The following is a 19244-nucleotide window of genomic DNA, read 5'->3' as shown; positions in this document are numbered from 1 at the left end:
CTGAGGCAGAAGGATCGCCGGAGCCCAGCAGGTCGAGGCTGCGGTGGCCGGGAGCGCCCACTGCGCTGCAGTCTGGGCGCCAGAGTGAGATTCGAACTCAAAAAAAAAGTCCAAGTTTACCTTCCTCCTCTTTGTTGCCCTCTCTGCCTTTCTGCCTTGGAAGGATGCGGCTAGGAAAGACCCACCAGATGCAGACATGTCAATCCTGGACTTCCCAGTCTTCAAAATCATGATCCAATCAATTTCTGTTCATAAGAAATGACCCAGTCTGTGGTATTTTGTCACAGCAGCCTGAAATGGACTAAGGCAAATAGGAAGGAAAAAAAGAACATTTAGCTCTTTCAAGGGTCAGAGCCCAGTGGCGTAGATCAAGTCTTTTTCTGCCCCTAATACCCTGAAATACCCCTCTTTACTTGACAAATATCTAGCACCATATGGTTACTATTTACTGAGTGCTTACAATGTGCTAGATAATACTGTGATAAGTGCTTCCTCAACATGGTTCTTATCACCCAGTCACAGTGCTAACTAAGTGAGAGCCAGGATTCAGACTCGAGCTGGTCTGATTCCAGCACGGGTGTCCTTATCCCAGAGCATCAAACTGCCTGTTTCATCTCTTTTTCTATTATTAGTTATCACTTTCTAACAACATCCAGAGTTTTCCTATCTCTGTGTTTTTGTTTCTGTTTTTCTCTCTGCAAAATGCCACTCCACAGCTGAGTCTATGGAAAAATGACTCTCCTTGAAAATAACACAGACCACCCCTGCAAAGAGACACTCCTCCCTCATACTCCCTATGTCCACATCTGCTTTTTCTCCATCTGTTAATGCCTGATAGTTCTCATAATGAAACCAGGAGGTCAAAGGTGGCTCATGGTGTCCTGGAAAGGGCTTGGACCTTCCTACCAGAGTTTGAATCCTGGTTGTGCGATACATTCCCTATGTGAGCTTGGTTAAGTTCCTTAAATTTCCCATCTATAAGGTAGAGGCAGCGGTTCCCACGTGAAAGGTTTCCCACGAGGGTTTGAGAAGATGATCTGTGAAGCCCTCCCCTCTTTCCCCACTAAGAACACTCCTCAGGGTCTGCCTCATCTGGTGATGAGTTGGGTATTTCCCTTGCTGCCTGTGTTAAGTCACGTGACATACATGGATGAACCATATATTCCACATATGTGTTTCTTGTTCCGCTCAGTAGGAGTTCTATTACTATCTGTCAAACGGAACTAAATGCATATCTCCCCCAGAACATGGAGTCAACACTTAGACTCTCCTCATTTATTCAACCTGGATCTTATAACATACATTTTAATGCAATAAGAGTTATTAACTTTCAGAAAGAGTCTTCCCAAAGAACATCTATATCTTTAGCAGGATGCTGTGTTTGCATAAATATTTATTGAGTTTAAGAAGTTCAGTGTATACTTTAAACAACATTTCCAGGCATCATTCCTATTACTTCTCAGAATAGGTTGAATTCAATTTTTTTCTATTCTGTTATTAGTTATTAAGGACACGTGACCCTGCTCTGGTCTCTGCAGCTACAGCATGAAGCAGCAAAGAAAGGAAGAGACCAGATCCTTGGTCAAAATCAACACTCATCAGCTATGAAAGCTTAGACAAGTTGATAAATTCATCTATGCCTTTATTTCCCATTTACGAAATGGGGATAATAAGAGCATTGCTCTCACAACAATATAGTAAGAATTCAGTTAGAAACCATATGCAAAATTGCTTGGTAACATGTGATAATTACTGGCACTGCACTATGGCAGCTCATCAAACATAGCTCTGAGTTTCCTGGGTATCCAGTCTTTTTTTTTTTTTTTTGGAGTCCCACTCTGTTACCCAGGCTGGAATGCAGTGGCATGCTCACCGCCACCCTAGTGTTGACCTGCTGGGCTCCGGCTATCCTTCCCCTTCAGTCTTCCAAGTAGCCGGAACTATAGGCACACGCTATCATGCTGGTGAATTATTTTTTTTTTTATTATATTGTAGAGATGCCATCTCACCATATTGTCCAGGCTGGTCTCGAACCCACAGGCTCAGGCAATCCTCTCGCCTCGGCCTCCCAAAGTGCTGGGATGACAGGCTTGAGCCACCGCACCTGGCTTGGAAGCTTATTGGTCCTTTCAGAAAGAAACTTTAACCCTCTATACAGAGGAATTTGCCCTGTGGATACACATAGGAGGCCAACAATTTCCTAATGGAGGATGAATTTGGGGGAACAAAGATCGTCTTCCTGGAAGTGTTTCTTAGAGTGATACCTGATAAAACTTGAGGGGTATAATAATGAATTGTCATTCAGTAAGGGTTGCCAGTGTGGCCGGACTTCCTATGCTTTGCAAAGCCGTTTCTTGGGCTTGAGAAATTCTCAATATCAGAGAATGGCTTCTTTATAGATCCATCACATGGTAGAAGAAAGTGAGGGGAGTCCGGCAAGATGGCAGGAGGGAGGGAAGGGGGGGAGGGTAAACACACAGAAAGAGATAGAGAGCATTCCTCTTCAGGTGCCAGGAATCACCTCCTCCAAAGACAGAGAATCAAGGATTCATGATTTCCTATAACTGCCTTATTTGACAAGTTAGAAGAGATTAACATCTTTATTAGGATACAGCACTTCCCCGTGAGAAAAATCCTTAACGAAAATATATCCTTGCTCCCACATAAATTATTAAGCCAAAATGTATGTCAGTGAGCACAATTCTCATTTGCCGAATGCTCAAATAGTCAGCAAATATTTGTCAGCATCGATTATGGGCCTAACAATATTAGTATAGATAAAAAGCATGTAATAAAGATAATATCATACTCTGAGTGCTTTCTATGAGCTAAGGAACAATTCTGGACATTCTTGGTCTTAAATAAATATTGACATTGTATACTTAGATACATATACGTGTGTGTGTGTGTGTGTGTGTGTGTGTGTGTGTGTGTGTGTGTGTGTGTGTATGTGATGGATGTGTATGATGCTATGAATTGTGGAATCCACTGTGGACTAAGGGACAGCCTCTTCTCTAGGGCACTCCCTGCAGACAGCGGCTACCTCTCTGTCATTTTCTTTGTCATGTGGTGAGGCAGCACCAAGAGGACTGAGTGTTCCTCCTGGAAAGGAAAAGCTCTTCCCTTGACTTCAAACATGAAGTGTCTCCCTCGGGCCAAGAGGCCGCTCTGAACTGAGCTACCAGCAGGCCTCAGGGTGCCCAGGAGAATACTCACACAGGTCCAGGGCTGTCCGGAGGCCCAGAGGTGTTCAAGGGCCCGGGGGAATGACTCATGGACTGTCCAGGCCATCACCCTGGGTGAGTAAAGTCCTTTCTGTTTCCCCCTACCAGGCCTTAAAGGGCAAGGGTTCTGTCGTCTCCCCCTGGGGAGACTGCTGAAGCCTGGGAAGACAACCTTGAGAAGTTGAAAGTGAGTCTCGTCATCCAAAGGATGGCATGGCCAGTCTGTACCATCCGAAAATCACAGCAGGAAAGAAGGAAGGAAGTGGGAAGGATTACCCGCATTGGGGGAATGTAGATTCCAGTATTGATCCCACATGCCTGTGAAGAGCAAATCCGCAGTTGAGCATCTCACTTAAGTCAAGTATCACAAACATGCACCTGCATGTCTGGAATTTACTCATCTATCTGAACTGTCCCCACCCTGTCAAACTTGTCTCTCTCTCTCTCTCTCTCTGACACTAATGGTGACAGCTGCTTCTAATTGCTGCCCCAACCCATTGTCTGCACCACAGTCTGAGGGAGAATTCTATATTGCAACCCGCCTTCATCACTACCCCACTTGAAATAAACCCACAGAGTTTCCCCGGCACCTCCCAGGATAAAGGCAAACTCCTCACAAAAATTCCTAAGGCCCTGCCTGGTTTGTTCCTGCCAACTTCCCAGGATTTAGTCCCCAAATCCTTCTCATCATCCACAAACCCTCAGTCCTCCATAGTTTTCTCCTGGACTCTCATTTCTAGTCCTGGCCTTAGCCCTGTCCACTGTCTCCCCTCTTGTTCAGTTCCCTTCTTCTCATCCTTCAAGCCTCAGGGTCACGTCAGTGGAGAATCTCCCCGTCTCCCTGTGGTCTCCCGCCATAAACTCACCCATTTGTTTCTGATGCCTGTCCACCCGCTGATGATGCCAGCCTTGGGGTGAGCCCAGGGTGGACTCCTAACGGATATTGGTGGAATTAACATATTAAAGATGGGAGGCACAAGATATAGAAGACCACTCCAGAAGCCAGCTCCAGACCAAATCTAGACCAACACTAGAGCAGGGGGAACACTGAGCAAGTGGCCACCCTAGTTCAACCAGCTCCTCACCTCTGCCTGGAGCCAAACCAACAACAGGCATGACTTCTAAGAGATGCAAAGGGATTCACCAGAGTTCTTGTTCCCATTCACAGTCATGTGTCTTTCTGGGTGTTGTCAACAGTCACCAGAGTTCTTGTTCCCATTCACAGTCATGTGTCTTTCTGGGTGTTGTCAACAGGAACAGTGGTCTTTCTCCTCTGTACTGTTCCTTTATTGAGATGAGTGCTGTAATCTGACACACACACACACACACACACACACACACACACACACACACACACATATATATTTTTCTTCCCTGAGTCAGAGTCTCACTTTGTCGCCCAGGCTAGAGTGCAGTGGCATGCTCATAGCCACTGCAGCCTCGATCTGCTGAGTTCAGGCGATCCTTCTGCTTCCACCTTCCAAGTAGCTGGAGCTAGAGGTGTGTGCCACCATGCCCAGTTAATTTTTTGATTTATCTAGAGACGAGGTCTCGCCACGTTGCTCAGGCTGGTCTCAAACCCCTAGGCTCATGCAAGCCTCTCGCCTCAGCCTCCCAAAGGGCTGGGATTCAAGGTGTGAGCCACCGTGCCCAACTCTGTAATCATATTTTAATGTAGGTGCACTGTAGACACAGAGGATCTTTTCTCATGAGCTCTGAGAGACATCCACAGAATAGCACAGCTCATGTTCTAGGCTCCCATGGCTTGGATTTTTATCGAGAATATTTTCCCTAGGGCTCGGAATCAGAATCATTTTTCCTTCAGCGACACCTAGCTAGGTACCTCTTTCACTTGGGTTCAGATCATCATCCCGGAAGACTTTGCAACATGGATGGCAAAATACTGACTTCTTAACATTGTGATGTTGAGGGCGCACTGTAAGTGAAAATAACGAAATTGAAAGGCTGTAGCTTTATCTGTACTCAGCTGAATCCACCCCTCCCGCCGCCACCACCACACACCCACTGCACGCTCCAGGGGTCTCAAACCTCCAGGGTAGCGCTTCACATCAAGTTCACTGAGCCTGGCAAAGCGCACTGGGGAGCCCACGGAAAATGGATCCACTCCCCTTCTGAATATGATCAGAAAAATCCCAGCAGAAAACACCCGCAATGCTTTGTTTCCCCCACAAAACTTAGCCCCTTGGGAAATTACACTTTGATGATTTATGGAATGTGGGTCTTAGCTGTATTACACTTTGCAGTGCCGACAAAGACAACAATAATGTATAATTGATTCCACTTGGATCTTAGCGAGTCAATAAAGAACTTTGTTTATCCATAATTTTCTTGGGCAAATCTCCCAGATGGTACTGAAATGTTGCATTTTTAAGATGTTGAGTTTGGTCCAGGAGGATCATAAATTATAAAGATAATGTGTCTTTTGTGTGGTTACAGTCATCTAATCGTAATCACAATTATAGTCGCTGTGAAATCTAACGACATGCTATTTTGCTATTACTCTTGATATTTTTAAAGCTTCATTTATTTAAGAGCCAAAAGTCAGAATATGAGCTTCAGAATCCCAAACCTCCACTTGCTAATGCAAGGTCAAATTTACAAATTAAAACCTGTCATGAAAATAACAATTTAATATTCTCACAATAGAAATCAGCAGTACAAATACAAACTCTTCAATGGGTTTTAGGTTAACTTCCTTATTCTATGGTAAAATCCTATATAGCTAGGATCTCAGGAAACGAACGCTTTATCTCTGCAATCATTTTCTACTCTCCAAACATGTAATGTGTGCTTTCATAAAAGATAAAATTGTTTCTCTGTCTTATTGTTGCATCATGCAAATATATTTGGATAGATTGTCACAAAATCAGGAGGGTCAGTTTGGAAGGGCGTGATTTAAAATATAATGATCAGACTTATGAAATGCCTCTGGGGGCCCCTGGGTGTACCTCCAAGGGCCAGCCTGGCCTGCCACGCAGCTGAGACGGGTACACTAGCACACCCATGTAACTCCTTCCCAAGGGAGAGACCAGACCTGCATACTAAGACACTGTGGACAGAGGAAGCAAACAGTCGTTTCAAAAATGAGCCCCTGAATGGAAAATTACCCTGGCAGAGGCTCCAGACTGCAGGCACTGGGTTATAATTGAGCTGCTTCTCCAGAGGGCAATCCCCCTCACCTGCTCTAGGTGACAGGCCTCAGGGATTTACGTATCAGAGAATGGTTAATGATTTGCTCAAGCAATGGCAGGAAGCCCAGCTGGCTTCGGAGCAGGCAGAAAGGGACTGGGGCAAGGGAATTGGACATAGCTGAGACTAGGGCAGCAATCCTCAAACTCCCGCAGGCCTCAAATCACCTGCAGGGTTTGTTGAACCCAGATTGCAGGGCTGCACCCCCAGAGTCTGGTCTGTGGGACTGCCATGCGGCCTGAGTGTTTGCATTTCTAATCAGTTTCTGCTCCTGCTGACCCAGAAACGACACTTAGGGGAGCACAGCCGTAGAACCTCCTTCCTCCAACTTTGGTCCTTGGGCCACGACATCCTATCACCTGGAGGCTTGTTGGAAATGTACATTCTCAGGCCTAGCCTATCCCAGATCTATCATTCAGGCCTGTAATCCCAACAATTTGGGAGGCTGAGGTGGGAGGATCACTTGAGGTCAGAGTTTGAGATTAACCTGGACAACATAATGAAATCCTGTCTCCACAAAAATCTTAAAAATAGGAATTATCCAGGCATCGTGGCACACACCTATAATCTCAGCTACTCCAGAGGTGGTGTGGATCACTTCAGCCCTGAAATTCAAGGTTGCGGGAAGCTATGATCGCATCACTGCACTTCAACCTGGGAAGTGTATACACACACACACACACACACACACACACACACAGACACACACACACACACACAAATAAAATAAAATAAAATTTGGGAAGTGCCATGATTTAAGATCCTTTCAGCCCCTGAATGAAACCATAGTTAAACACCACATAACAACATTTCACAAGGGACACAAGAGACTTCGTGTGTGACCGTGTTCCCATAAGATTATAATGCAGTTGAAAAATTCCTATCCCATACTAACCATTGTGTTACACTGCTTACAGTATTCAGCACAGTAATACACTATAATAGGTGTGTAACCTAGGTGCCAAAAGTCACACCATACAGCCTAGGTGTGTAGTAGGTTGTATCATCGAGGTTTGTGTAAATACACTCTATTATACTAACACAACATTGACACTGACTAACAATGCGTTTCTCAGAACATATTCCTATTGCTAAGTAACACATAACTGTAATTGTATGCCCAGATGATCCCTAATGTAGGTGTGTGTGCACACATGAATTTTCAGGTGGGGAAAAGAAGGTGTGGTTAGTTTTTAACCTCTGGTTTACTTACTCTTTCTCACTCCCTCTATCCCTCAATGTGTACTGAAATCAGGTTTTGCATCTGGTGCAGGTACAGAGCGTGCAAATTAGTGCTAAGTTGGCTATCCCATCTTAACAATCCGCCCATCTTTGAGATGTGCCCTGACCTTGTATTGACTTCTTGATCTTGCTGTGAAGAGGTCTAAGTCAAGATCCTGTACATAGTAGGAGATTGGTCAATGCTTGTGTGTTGATTGAAGGACTCTGTCAAGAACAAGTGGTGAGATAAATAGCACCTGCTTGTGCTATAATACACCCACATTCTCAGTCCTGTGCATTGCCGTCACCACACCAAAGACCCCTCTCCCATAGGGCCTAGGTGGATATCCCAGCTAGGTCACCCCTGGCTCAGTCCCCGCCCCCACCCCCATGCTCTCAAGCTGACAGCTTCTCTCCGGAGATGCCTCTGGTTCTACTAGCCCTGGAATTCGGATATTGGGGTAACCATCTGTCTAGAGCAGGAGTGGGCAAGCTTTTCCTACAAAGAGCTAAATGGTTAATATTTTAGTCTTGTGGGGTCATACAGTCTCTGTTGTGCAATTACTCCACTCAGTCAACATTGCTTGAAATCATCCAAAGACAAGCCGGGCTCGGTGGCTCAACCTGTAATCCCGCGCCTTTGGGAGGCCGAGGTAAGTGGATTGCCTGAGCCCGCGGGTTCGAGACCCGCCTGGGCAACTTGGCGAGACCTCATCTCTACAATGAATCACAAATTAGCCGGGTGTGGTAGCGCGCGCCTGTAGTTCCAGCTACTTGGAAGGCTGAGGCGGAAGGATCGCCTGCGCCCAGCAGGCGACGGTCCCGGCCACTGCACTCCAGTCTGGGCAACAGAGTGAGACTCCAACTCAAAAAAAAAAAAAAGAAAAAGAAAAAGAAATCATCCAAAGACAATACATAAACAAATAGGTGTGCCAGTGTTCCAAGGAAACTTTATTTATAGACACTGAAATTTGAATTTCATATAATTTTCATGTATTATGAAATATTATTCTTTTGATTTTTTTCCCAACCATATAAAAATGTAAACGCCATTCTTATCCCACGGGCCCCAAAACAGACCAGATTTAACCTGTGGCTTGTAGTTTGCCCTCATCCAGAGGCCAAGATCAAGGCTATGCTCACATCTTGGTTCTGGCTCTGACTCGCTGTAGCATTGGCCGCACTGCTTAACCTCCCTCCAGTGCCCACCCCAGAGAACTACTATCAAGGTCAAATGGGAGGAACTTGTGAAGTCTGTGGCCTGTAGTAAATGTCCAATAAATGGTGGTGGTAGCAGTGGTTGTGGCTAAACTCTAGAACAAGCCAGTGAAAGGAATGGGTCAGGAAAATACCAAGACGCTCCATTCAGGAAGCAGATCCTCTTTGGGTAAATACCAAGGAGAATATGGATGCTTCAGAGGAGCGTGAGGTCTCTCCAAGGCACCCACCTGAAGGGGCTTTGTGGACAGTGAGGTGCCCGCATGGTGGGCACCCAAAAGCTGTCAAGAAAGCATCTTGACAGCTAAGTAGGCAAAACCAGCACTGTCACATATCAGAGTATAAGGAAGTAAACGCAGGGAGCTGCTGTAGCCAGAGTCAGCTGTACCCCCAACCTTGACCTGGAAGTAGGAAAGAGCCAAGGAGTCCCTGAGCAGGCTGGAACACGGGCCTGGCTCTCCTACTGAGAAGCCTTACGACAAGATGGTTATGGAGACTCAGTTTTGTCATCTGTAATATATTTGTTAATTGGTCTAACAAATATTTACTGAATGCCTACTGTGTCCCAGGTACTGTGTGAAGTGCAGTAAACATAAATGTCTAAATAAGATAGATAGATAGATAGATAGATAGATAGATAGATAGATAGATAGATGAGAATAGCTAGAAGATAGATGATAGAGAGAGAGATGAGAATAGATAGATGATAGAGAGAGAGATGAGAATAGATAGATGATAGAGAGAGAGATGAGAATAGATAGATGATAGAGAGAGAGATGAGAATAGATAGAGGATAGAGAGAGAGATGAGAATAGATAGATGATAGAGAGAGAGAGATGAGAATGATAGAGGATAGAGAGAGAGATGAGAATAGATAGATGATAGAGAGAGAGATGAGAATAGATAGATGATAGAGAGAGAGATGAGAATAGATAGATGATAGAGAGATGAGAATAGATAGATGATAGAGAGAGAGATGAGAATAGATAGATGATAGAGAGAGAGATGAGAATAGATAGATGATAGAGAGATGAGAATAGATAGATGATAGAGAGAGAGATGAGAATAGATAGAGGATAGAGAGAGAGATGAGAATAGATAGAGGATAGAGAGAGAGATGAGAATAGATAGATGATAGATAGAAGATAGATAGATAGATAAGAATAGATAGAATATAGATGATAGATAGAAAGATGAGAATAGAGGATAGATAGATGATAGAGAGAGAGAGATGAGAACAGATAGAAGATAGATGATAGAAAGACAGAGAGATGAGAATAGATAGAGGATAGAAAGATAGACAGATGAGCATAGATAGAAGATAGATGATAGAGAGATGAGAATAGATAGAGGATAGATAGAAAGGTAGATAGATAGAGATGACAGATAACAGGTAGAAAGACGATAGGGTAGGTAGGTAGATAATTGATAAAGTAAACGATAGATAATTGACAGAGTAAAAGATAGATAAGTAGGGAGAGAGATGACAGATAGATTATTAGATAGATAGTAGATAGAAGAGAGATGAGAGTAGAAAGAGAGATAGAAGGCAGAAAGACTAGAGAGATAAGCAGATGGATAGAAGCTGAGAGACAGGTAGATGCTAACAGTTACTACCAATACTTGGATAGCCTCTCGGATTGGGCAAGTGAGGCCCACATGCCCCAGAGCCAGCCTACAGAGGGAATTCCCCCACTGGCGGCTGCAAGGTGGCAGACTGGCAGAATTCTGGTCAGCTGGACAGAGTAGGCCTCTTCTAAAGGGCAGAATGACTCATGCAAGAAAGAGCCCTGTGCTGTCTGAGCCTGAGTTTTCAAAAGAAACTGACATTCCAGATTTTCATGTGCAGTGGACCAAATGTTAAATATTGGCCTCTGTTTCAAAAACGTTCAAATGCTACGGGCCAAAGAAAGCACACCTGTGAGCTACACGAATCCTTCCTGTGGGCCACCAATTGCTGATGTCCAATTTGAAAGAGGCAGCAGCAAAACAAAGAAATAGCTAAAACATGCAGCGCAAGAAGAACTAAAGAGAGAAGAATCTGAGGGTGGCTGCAGGGGAGGGAGAGCCAGGGGGAAAGACAGAGCTCGGCAGCTAATAGAGCGTGTCCAGGGCGCCGTGGTCAGTGGGCTCTGAAGGACAAAGATGGCTCGTGTTTCCATTGTGACATCAGCTCCCTTATCCCAGCCAGACTTTGAGGAGATGGGCCTTGCATGTGTGGTCTGGGGAGAGACCCAGAAAGGGGGCTGAGTTCAAATCAGGCAGGAAGAGAATGAAGCCAAGGGAAGAGGATAGCCATGGGGGCAGGACCCAGGAGTCAGAACTGAGAACTCACATGGCCGGGACCCCTGGGCCCCTTGCGAATAGCAAAAAACCTGGCTGTGGCATGGGGCCTTGGGTCCATTTATTCTCAATCGACAGGGTCACTCCAGCCTATGGTCAGTTAAACAGAGAGGGTAAACTTGACCCAGCACTCAAGGAGTCCATTAAGGCAGACAGATGGCATTAACTCTGCTGACCTCATAAGATCAAATAAGTGACCGGGCATGGCGATGTGCACCTGCAATCCCAGCTACTCAGGAGGCTGAGGCGGGAGGGTAAGGAAGCACTTTACTGAGCCACTGCTGTGTGGCAGGCATTCACACATCAGAACTGTTGATCCTCACAGCACTATGAGGTGGAGGGTATGACTCTTGTTTACCCACAAGGAAAGCAAGGGGCAGAACTTGAATAACAAGCCTAGCCAAGAGTAGATGCAGGAATCCTACCCAGGTGTCTGACGCCCAATTGCACTTCGCTAGTTAGCCTCCTGCAAAGTGTGATTTGCGTAGGAGGATTGGTTGGTGGTGCTGGTTGTCATGGCGTTGTGTTGTTATTGCCATCCAATCTGTCTAGAGAAGAGAGACACTGTGTCTGGTCACCAGCAAAATGCACCTAAAATTAGAGAAAAAGGCTGGGAGTGGTGGCTCATGCCTGCGATCCCAGGACTTTGGGAGGCTGAGACGAGAGGAATGCCTGAACCCAGCCTGGGCAACATGGGGAGACCCCGTCTCTACAATAAAATTTTAAAAATTAGCTGGACGTGGCGGCATGTGCCTGTAGTCCTGGCTACTCGGGAGGCTGAGGCGGAAGGATCACCTGAGCCCAGCAGGTCGAGGCTGTGGTGGCCACGATCGTGCCACTGCACTCCAGCCTGGTTGGCAGAGCAAGACCTCAACTTAAAAAAAATAAAATAAAATAAAATCAGAGAAAGGCAGTGCAATAGCTCTGGCGAAATGTCTCCAGGCCCCCACCCTGTCGTTCTGTTAGATGTACGAAGCCTGCTGGGGAGGCTGGCAGAGAGAACGACGAGCCTGGAGTCTGACTTCGCAAGGGTGAAGCCCAATGTTCCACTTTTATCTTCTGTGTGACCTCAGATGTGTCTTCTGACCTCTCTGAGCTTCCATGTCCTCATCTATGAGATGGGAATAATAATAACGGAACCTATCCTGACAAGTTATTTTTGTGAAAGTCTGTATAAAAGACACTATGGAAACCCCACGCCCCAAATGCTTTTTGCTCATGTTGGGTCTTGTCTTCACTGTTGATCATGGCAAGGTGTGCAGTTCCCTACGCCCTTGGGCATCGCAGAAGGAAGTCCTGACTCTCTTCCATGGTTGTATCTTCTTCGTGTGACCTGACGGAGTCATCACAATGAGTCACCCGCCCTTCCGCCGGGCAAACGAATCACTGGCCTTCCAGGTGACCCAACGATGGGGCAGAGGCTCTTGGGGTCTAAGGCGAAGGTTGGAGCAGCTTCCTCTGACATCGGGCACTGTGCATTCCTGCTTCTGCAGAACACTTCACCTTGTTCCATTTGTCCTCTGGGGTGGATCCTGTTCTCTGCTGCCCCGCTGACCTAGACCTTCTTCATTATATCCTACCTGGCCAGTGTTCCAACTCCCCACAACCTGATGGAGCACAGATGTGACTGTGCTTGACTGTCAGGCATCCTGCTTGACCGTCACATGTCTCCCGGAAGGCACAGGATATCAATCAGTGGAGGCCTATGAGGTCTTCCAACAACAGCTCATGCTGGAATTGGACGCCAAAGAATGAGCGTGATGGGGTTTGTTCTTTGTTTGGGCTCTGCTTACAGGTAGGGATCTGCCAATCACCATAGCTTCAACTTTGAACAAGAGTCCACATGCAACCCCGGATAGACCCCCATACGTAGATGCAGTCATGGCCATGGGTCTTAATTATAAGCTTACATGCATGGAGGGCAAACATAGTTTGTTTTTAACTTAAGGACAGTCACTGGTCCTGTATTTTATAATACAGCACACTGTGACCCCACGCATCTTATACCATGTTCTGGACCACAGAGGGGTGACCGGTGACAACACAGTCTCCAGTGCTGGGAATCTCTATCAAGCCCCAGAAGTGTGATTACAGGGGGGCAAAAGGGGCCAGTTGCAAGAATGCATGGGGCGTCAGGGCATTTCTCACCCCCTCGCAGTCTGTCTGCCATGTCAGGGCCAACCAGCTCACCGTACACACGTGCTGCAGCCATTCGTGTAAAAATAAATTTGAGGTCTTCACTCCGCCTCAAATCATCACTCCTAGTGCATGTGCCACACTTGGGGAATCACTGGCCTACACGAAGGAGTGTCTAATTCATCAACTGCATTTCCTTCTTCCACTAATTTGGCAATTTAATTTTAAAAAATCAACTTTCTTCGATATGATCCATCCTTCATATACCTCAGGGATAGGTATTACTGCTTTAAATTAAATCTAATTTTGAAATGTGCCACCTGGATGCCACTGCCCCTAAAGTCCTTTACACGATATTCTCTTGGAAGCAACGTGACGTTTTAGCTGAACACAAGTACCTTTTTTTCCAACTGTAAATGAGCATTTTATGTCCTCCAAAAATTCAAAATGATATTTTTACTGTTATGATTTTATTATGCTTCTTTATAGGGTAGTTTGCTTTTGTAAAGTTAAAGAAAGCAGTGAAGTGGAAACCGGTAACAAATAGGGCATACTGAGATCGGGCTCCGTAGTTTACATTTTCCATTCATTTAATTGGGGAGAAAAGTGTGTGTTTGTTTGGATATCTAATTATTGGGAACGGAGAGGTTCATTTGTCTAAGTTAATATCCCTTAACCAAGTTAAAAATTAGCATACATCTCTTTAATTACACCTAGGAGTGACAGCATCATGTATCAGCCACTGGCACAAGTCCATTTACCACAGTCCCCACCCGCCTGGGCCTGGAACAGACATGGGAGGGAGTGTCCTGACCACGCCCTGTTGCCGGAAGGACATCAGGGCTCTGAGGAACCTCTAGTCAAACCTGCCCCATCTCCAGCCCGAAGCCCTCATGGCCCCATGTGACACCCTCCCTCAGCGTGGTTGGCCTCTTTGGCTCTCTGGAGGCCTCAGGAAGCACCAGTCATTGCTCCCAAGTCAGACCCTGCACGTGCCTCTTTTCTGCCTGGGAAACTCCAAATCCTGCTCCACCGCTAGTCCACAGTCTAGTTCAGGCCCCTCTGTTACCTGTCCTGACTCCCCACCCCTCACCTTTCCTTTCCACAGCTTCACCTCATTTCTGTCTACACATTCAGCAACAACTAGATTGTCACTCCGTGAAGGCAGGGACTTTTCTTTGTCCTTGAATCCATGGTGTATCCTTAGACCTTGTCTACGGCTTGGATCACAGCTGTGCTCAATAATGAATGAATGCATGCATGCATGAATGAATGGACGAAGGAACGAACAACCACAAAGACAAATTATCAATGTGTGTGTGTCTCCCCCGTGGCCTCAAAGGGCACATGGTTGATTTCAGAAGCCAAGTATTAACTGACCACATGGAAACCACCATGGCTTCGGTGAATGCTTTCCCTGTAGGCTGAGAAGGGAAGGGCTCCCTCCTGCTGCAGAAGTGCCCATTTCGTTAATTTCCAAGTACATATTTGAGAGCTTACATTCATTCGCCGCTTCTTATTACTGTAAAAACAAATGATCTGTAGCCTAAATGGCCAACCATCGAGACGTGGCTGAGAAAATAATAGAACTGCGATGTGCGAAGTTGCTATTTAAAATGATGTCTATACAGAACGAATAAGAACACGAGAAATGGCTTCCGATACAAGATGAACAGGAAACAAAACAGCCTGGGCTGCTCTACAACGTTGTAGGAACACTATGGTGGCAGATGCACCTTTTTTAAAACTCGGAGAGTTGTAACACAATACCAGAAGAAACTAGCAAGAACGCTAACTGTTCTTGGGTGATGAGTCTAGGATGCTTACTTCTTCTGTCCACTTCTCTGCATTTACCAGATTTTCTACAGTAAGAATGTATCCGTTTTACAATACTAAAAATCATAATGCTTTTTTTTTCCTAAGAGAAGAGGATCTGCAGTCACCTCTACTCCCACAGCCAGCAAAGCATTGCTTTTTTCCTTCCCTCTGAGGAGGGCCTCCCGGTGGCATTTGGAGACTTTCCCATTTCTGGGGACTGGGGGTCTTCTCTGCAGAGGAGCTCTGGCCAGTCCACGTCCCACTACAGCCTTCCCTTTCCAACCTGCATACGTGCTTGAGGGTGGGGCCTGGGTTCCCCATGTTCTGATAACCTGGGTCAGCGGAGGAACCGACCAGAGTTCATACCCACACCTTGCCTGCCGATGATCCAGGCTGGTACGTGGCACGGACACCTGCGTTCCACTTCCAAGGTGTTTTGGAAATCAATAACTAACTGACACACGACCCTTCCTCTTAGAAATAGTCAAGTGCTATTTTCCAACTCGTTAGAATGCAACTTGAGTTTAAGCCATACCAGTGCTGAGATCTGGCTCTGGTTGGGGGACCCCTGCCATGAGAATGGGGCGGAGGGAGGAGAGGACCTCCGATTCCACTCATGCAGAGAGAAAAGGAAAGCAGCCGGGGAAAAGTCCTACTTGCTTGGCCTGATGGCAAAGCCACCAGCATCACAGCCAAGGGACCACTCTGAGCCCAGCATGATGGCTCCCACTTTGACATTTTTTAGTGTTCCATGGTGTGAATTCCTTTCAGGCACTATAGCAACCAGTAAAAGTTCTGTATGTGCATAGAAAGAATTTTGTAAGACCCTATTGGAGACACTCTGATAGTCAGAAACACCCAATGATATGTGGTTATGACTCAATGCACCCTCTACATCTACCCTCTGGATTATAAGCCCCAGGAAACCAGCGTATATTCACATGCTTCCTGTAATGTTTCACTTTCAAAGAAAAATCTTTAAGGTTTTAATAGGCTTTATCTAACAGCACATAAAACATTACTGTCGGGGGTCCAAAAATCCCTCTTTAATTTGCTTATTGAAACATTAGTCATTTGAGCTCACGAAGATAGGATAAAAATTTCACCAAAATACCATCATCAGAAAAGCACTGGAGTGTGTCTACCCCAAAACTCCCAGTGCATGTTTCCTGTAATTTGCAGGTGTTTCTGAAATCCAGCCACTGATATGCTTTGACGCGTGGTCAGGCAAATAGTATCCTCAACCTGGGTCCGACGTCTCTCTCCCTAAACCCCACCCAGCCTGGAAACTCAACTGCAATGTTACCTCCCTCCATGCTCCCAGGCACTTTGCTCTCTGAATGTCTCTGTTCTCCGCCTTCATCTCTAACTCCTGAAAACCCTGAGGGATATCACGTAGATCCACCCCATCATTGCCCATCTCCCAGCATTATGCAGAGGGGCAGTGAGTTTTATCCTCAGAAGCCATCCCACTGCCTGGTTTCTGGAAAAGAGAAAGAGAGAAGAATTGCTGTTCAGCAAATAGAAGACCATCAGGTGGAAGCATAAAATGAAGGAGGGAGAAGGTGTGAGGTCATCCCAGAGTGACCCACATGGGGCCACTTTCGAGGGTCCCTGAATGCCATGTCAAGGCATTTGTTCTTCATTCTGTGGGTAATAGGGAGCCATTGATGGATTCCAAGAAGAGCAGTGAGGTGATCAGAGATTTGGTCTGGGAAAATTCTGCAATAAAGATTAGAGCTGGAAGAAACCACCATCCCTCCAGCTGGAAGTTGAATTGCCCCATTTAGACCGCCCTCTTCATTTCTTCTGTTCTCTTTCTGTATACAGCAGGGCTTCTCTGTCCTAATGGCTCTCATCTTTCTGCTGGTCTAACAGCTCCTTGCGGGTAGGGAGGGTTTGTTCCTGGTGTGCCTCCTTTCATAAGCACCTGGAGCAGTAATTGCATCTCTCTGCCTTATTTCAAAAATAAAATAAAATTCAAGATGCACTATTGGTGGTAAAGAAATTAGGTGAAGCCGGGCTCGGTGGCTCTGCCTGTAATCCCACGCCTTTGGGAGGCTGAGGTGAGTGGATTGTCTGAGCCCGCGAGTTCGAGACCCGGCTGGGCAGCGAGATCTCATCTCTACACTAAATCAAAAAATCAGCTGGGCGTGGTATTGCATGCCTGTAATTCCGGCTACTTGGAAGGCTGAGGCAGAAGGATCACCGGAGCCCAGCAGGTTGAGGCTGCGGTGGCCGGGAGCAGCCACTGCACTCCAGTCTGGGCGACAGAGTGAGACTCCAACTCAAAAAAAAAAAAAAAATTAGGGGAATGCATGGATAAATGAACAAGTAAAGGAAATGCTTGAGGAAACACCAGCACTTGTCCCAGAAGCCTCTGCTCCTCCTGCAGCCTACAGGGGCCAAAGCTGGCTGTGTCCTGGAATCTCTGGACACGAGAGGGTATCACAGGCCAAGGAGGGGGAAATCCCTGGACAGCCAGGACAGAGGGTACCCTTCTAAAACAGACTGTGCACGCTTTTCACTGGGTGCCAAGTCAGAATACCAGCGTCACTCACCTAGTTGGCCGGTATTCTTTTTGTCCCCCGTGAGATCTGCCTCACCCTCCTCACCTCGTTCCTAAGGGCAGAGACCCTTCTCTGACACTGGCCTGTTCAAAGAGCATTAGACCCGAAGTCCCCATCCTGTCAGACCTCTCCATATCATGCGTCCAATAACCACACTTCTTTAGAAAAAGGAGAATACTCATTGCTTAGACTGATTAAACCAGGGTCCCCTGAGGTAACTTGAGCTGATGCTTGTCCAGCTAAGCCTTCAAACAGGAGTCTTTTCCAATACTGAGGTAGTGCTTTTCTGCTCACAGTACTAATTCCAGGTGAACTGAACCCCTTGGTAAGAGACAGCACTTTTAAAAATCCCACCTCCATGCAAATATTATCAAAGAAACTGGGCTGAGAAGAAACAGCATGTGCATTAGGAAGATAAGAGGGTACTGGGTCTCCAAGTTATGTATATTTTCACAAATAGCCTGTACTCGGGATCTCTGTTTACAATACCGAAAAGCAAAATGTTTGGAGAGCTGTAATAACTTTAACTACAGCGTAAAGGATGGTAATGTGTAGCATGATTTGCCTGCCATTATGTTATTTGTACTGTATAGATACAAAATTTCAGAATCAGACGTTTTATGGGAAATCATTACAATTCTGAGAATGTGACTGAACTTTTCCTAAATATATCAGAAATGGAACAGCTTGTGAGCGTACATAATTGAAAACAAAGTTTATGAGGCAGTAGATGTCTACACATATCAACAGAAATTTAAAAGAAATGTGTCAAAATGTACATTCTGTATATTACATTGAGAAAGAAACGCTGCTGCTTGTATCTGCTGTTCCGGTTGTAGGGAGAAAGGAGGTAGCTAGAGAAAGTCTAGACAGACAGGCAGGATGGGTCCTTCAGTAACAATGCAGCAAGTTTCCAGCAGGCCTCTGGACCGATATACTCAAGTTGGTAAACAAGCTCCCGGCCAGTCTCCCAAACTAGAGCTTAAGTACTCACTGCTGGGATAGAAAAATAGCCAATCAGCTCGCTGCCAAGTACCAACCAATCGGTACTGCTAGTGCTGACCAATCAGCTCACAGCCAGTGCTGACCAATCAGCTCACAGCCAGTGCTGGCCAATCAGCTCACAGCCAGTGCTGGCCAATCAGCTCACAGCCAGTGCTGACCAATCAGCTCACAGCCAGTGCTGGCCAATCAGCTCACAGCCAGTGCTGACCAATCAGCTCACAGCCAGTGCTGGCCAATCAGCTCACAGCCAGTGCTGACCAATCAGCTCACAGCCAGTGCTGGCCAATCAGCTCACAGCCAGTGCTGACCAATCAGCTCACAGCCAGTGCTGGCCAATCAGCTCACAGCTAGTGCTAGCCGGTGGACTCAGACTTAGGGCGATGTAAGCCCCAGGTTTCCACTGCAAAGCAGCAGCCCCCTCAGGTCCCCTCCCAGTGTGGGAGGTTTTCTGTTCTCGTAATAAATCCTGTTTTCTCTTTTTCCAGCTGTCCATGCTCCT

The sequence above is a fragment of the Carlito syrichta genome, unplaced genomic scaffold, assembly GCF_000164805.1.
Source record: "Carlito syrichta isolate Samal-C Ts95f unplaced genomic scaffold, Tarsius_syrichta-2.0.1 Scaffold269596, whole genome shotgun sequence".
NCBI classification, from domain to species: Eukaryota; Metazoa; Chordata; class Mammalia; order Primates; family Tarsiidae; genus Carlito; species Carlito syrichta.
Note: the sequence above shows the minus strand (reverse complement) of the source record.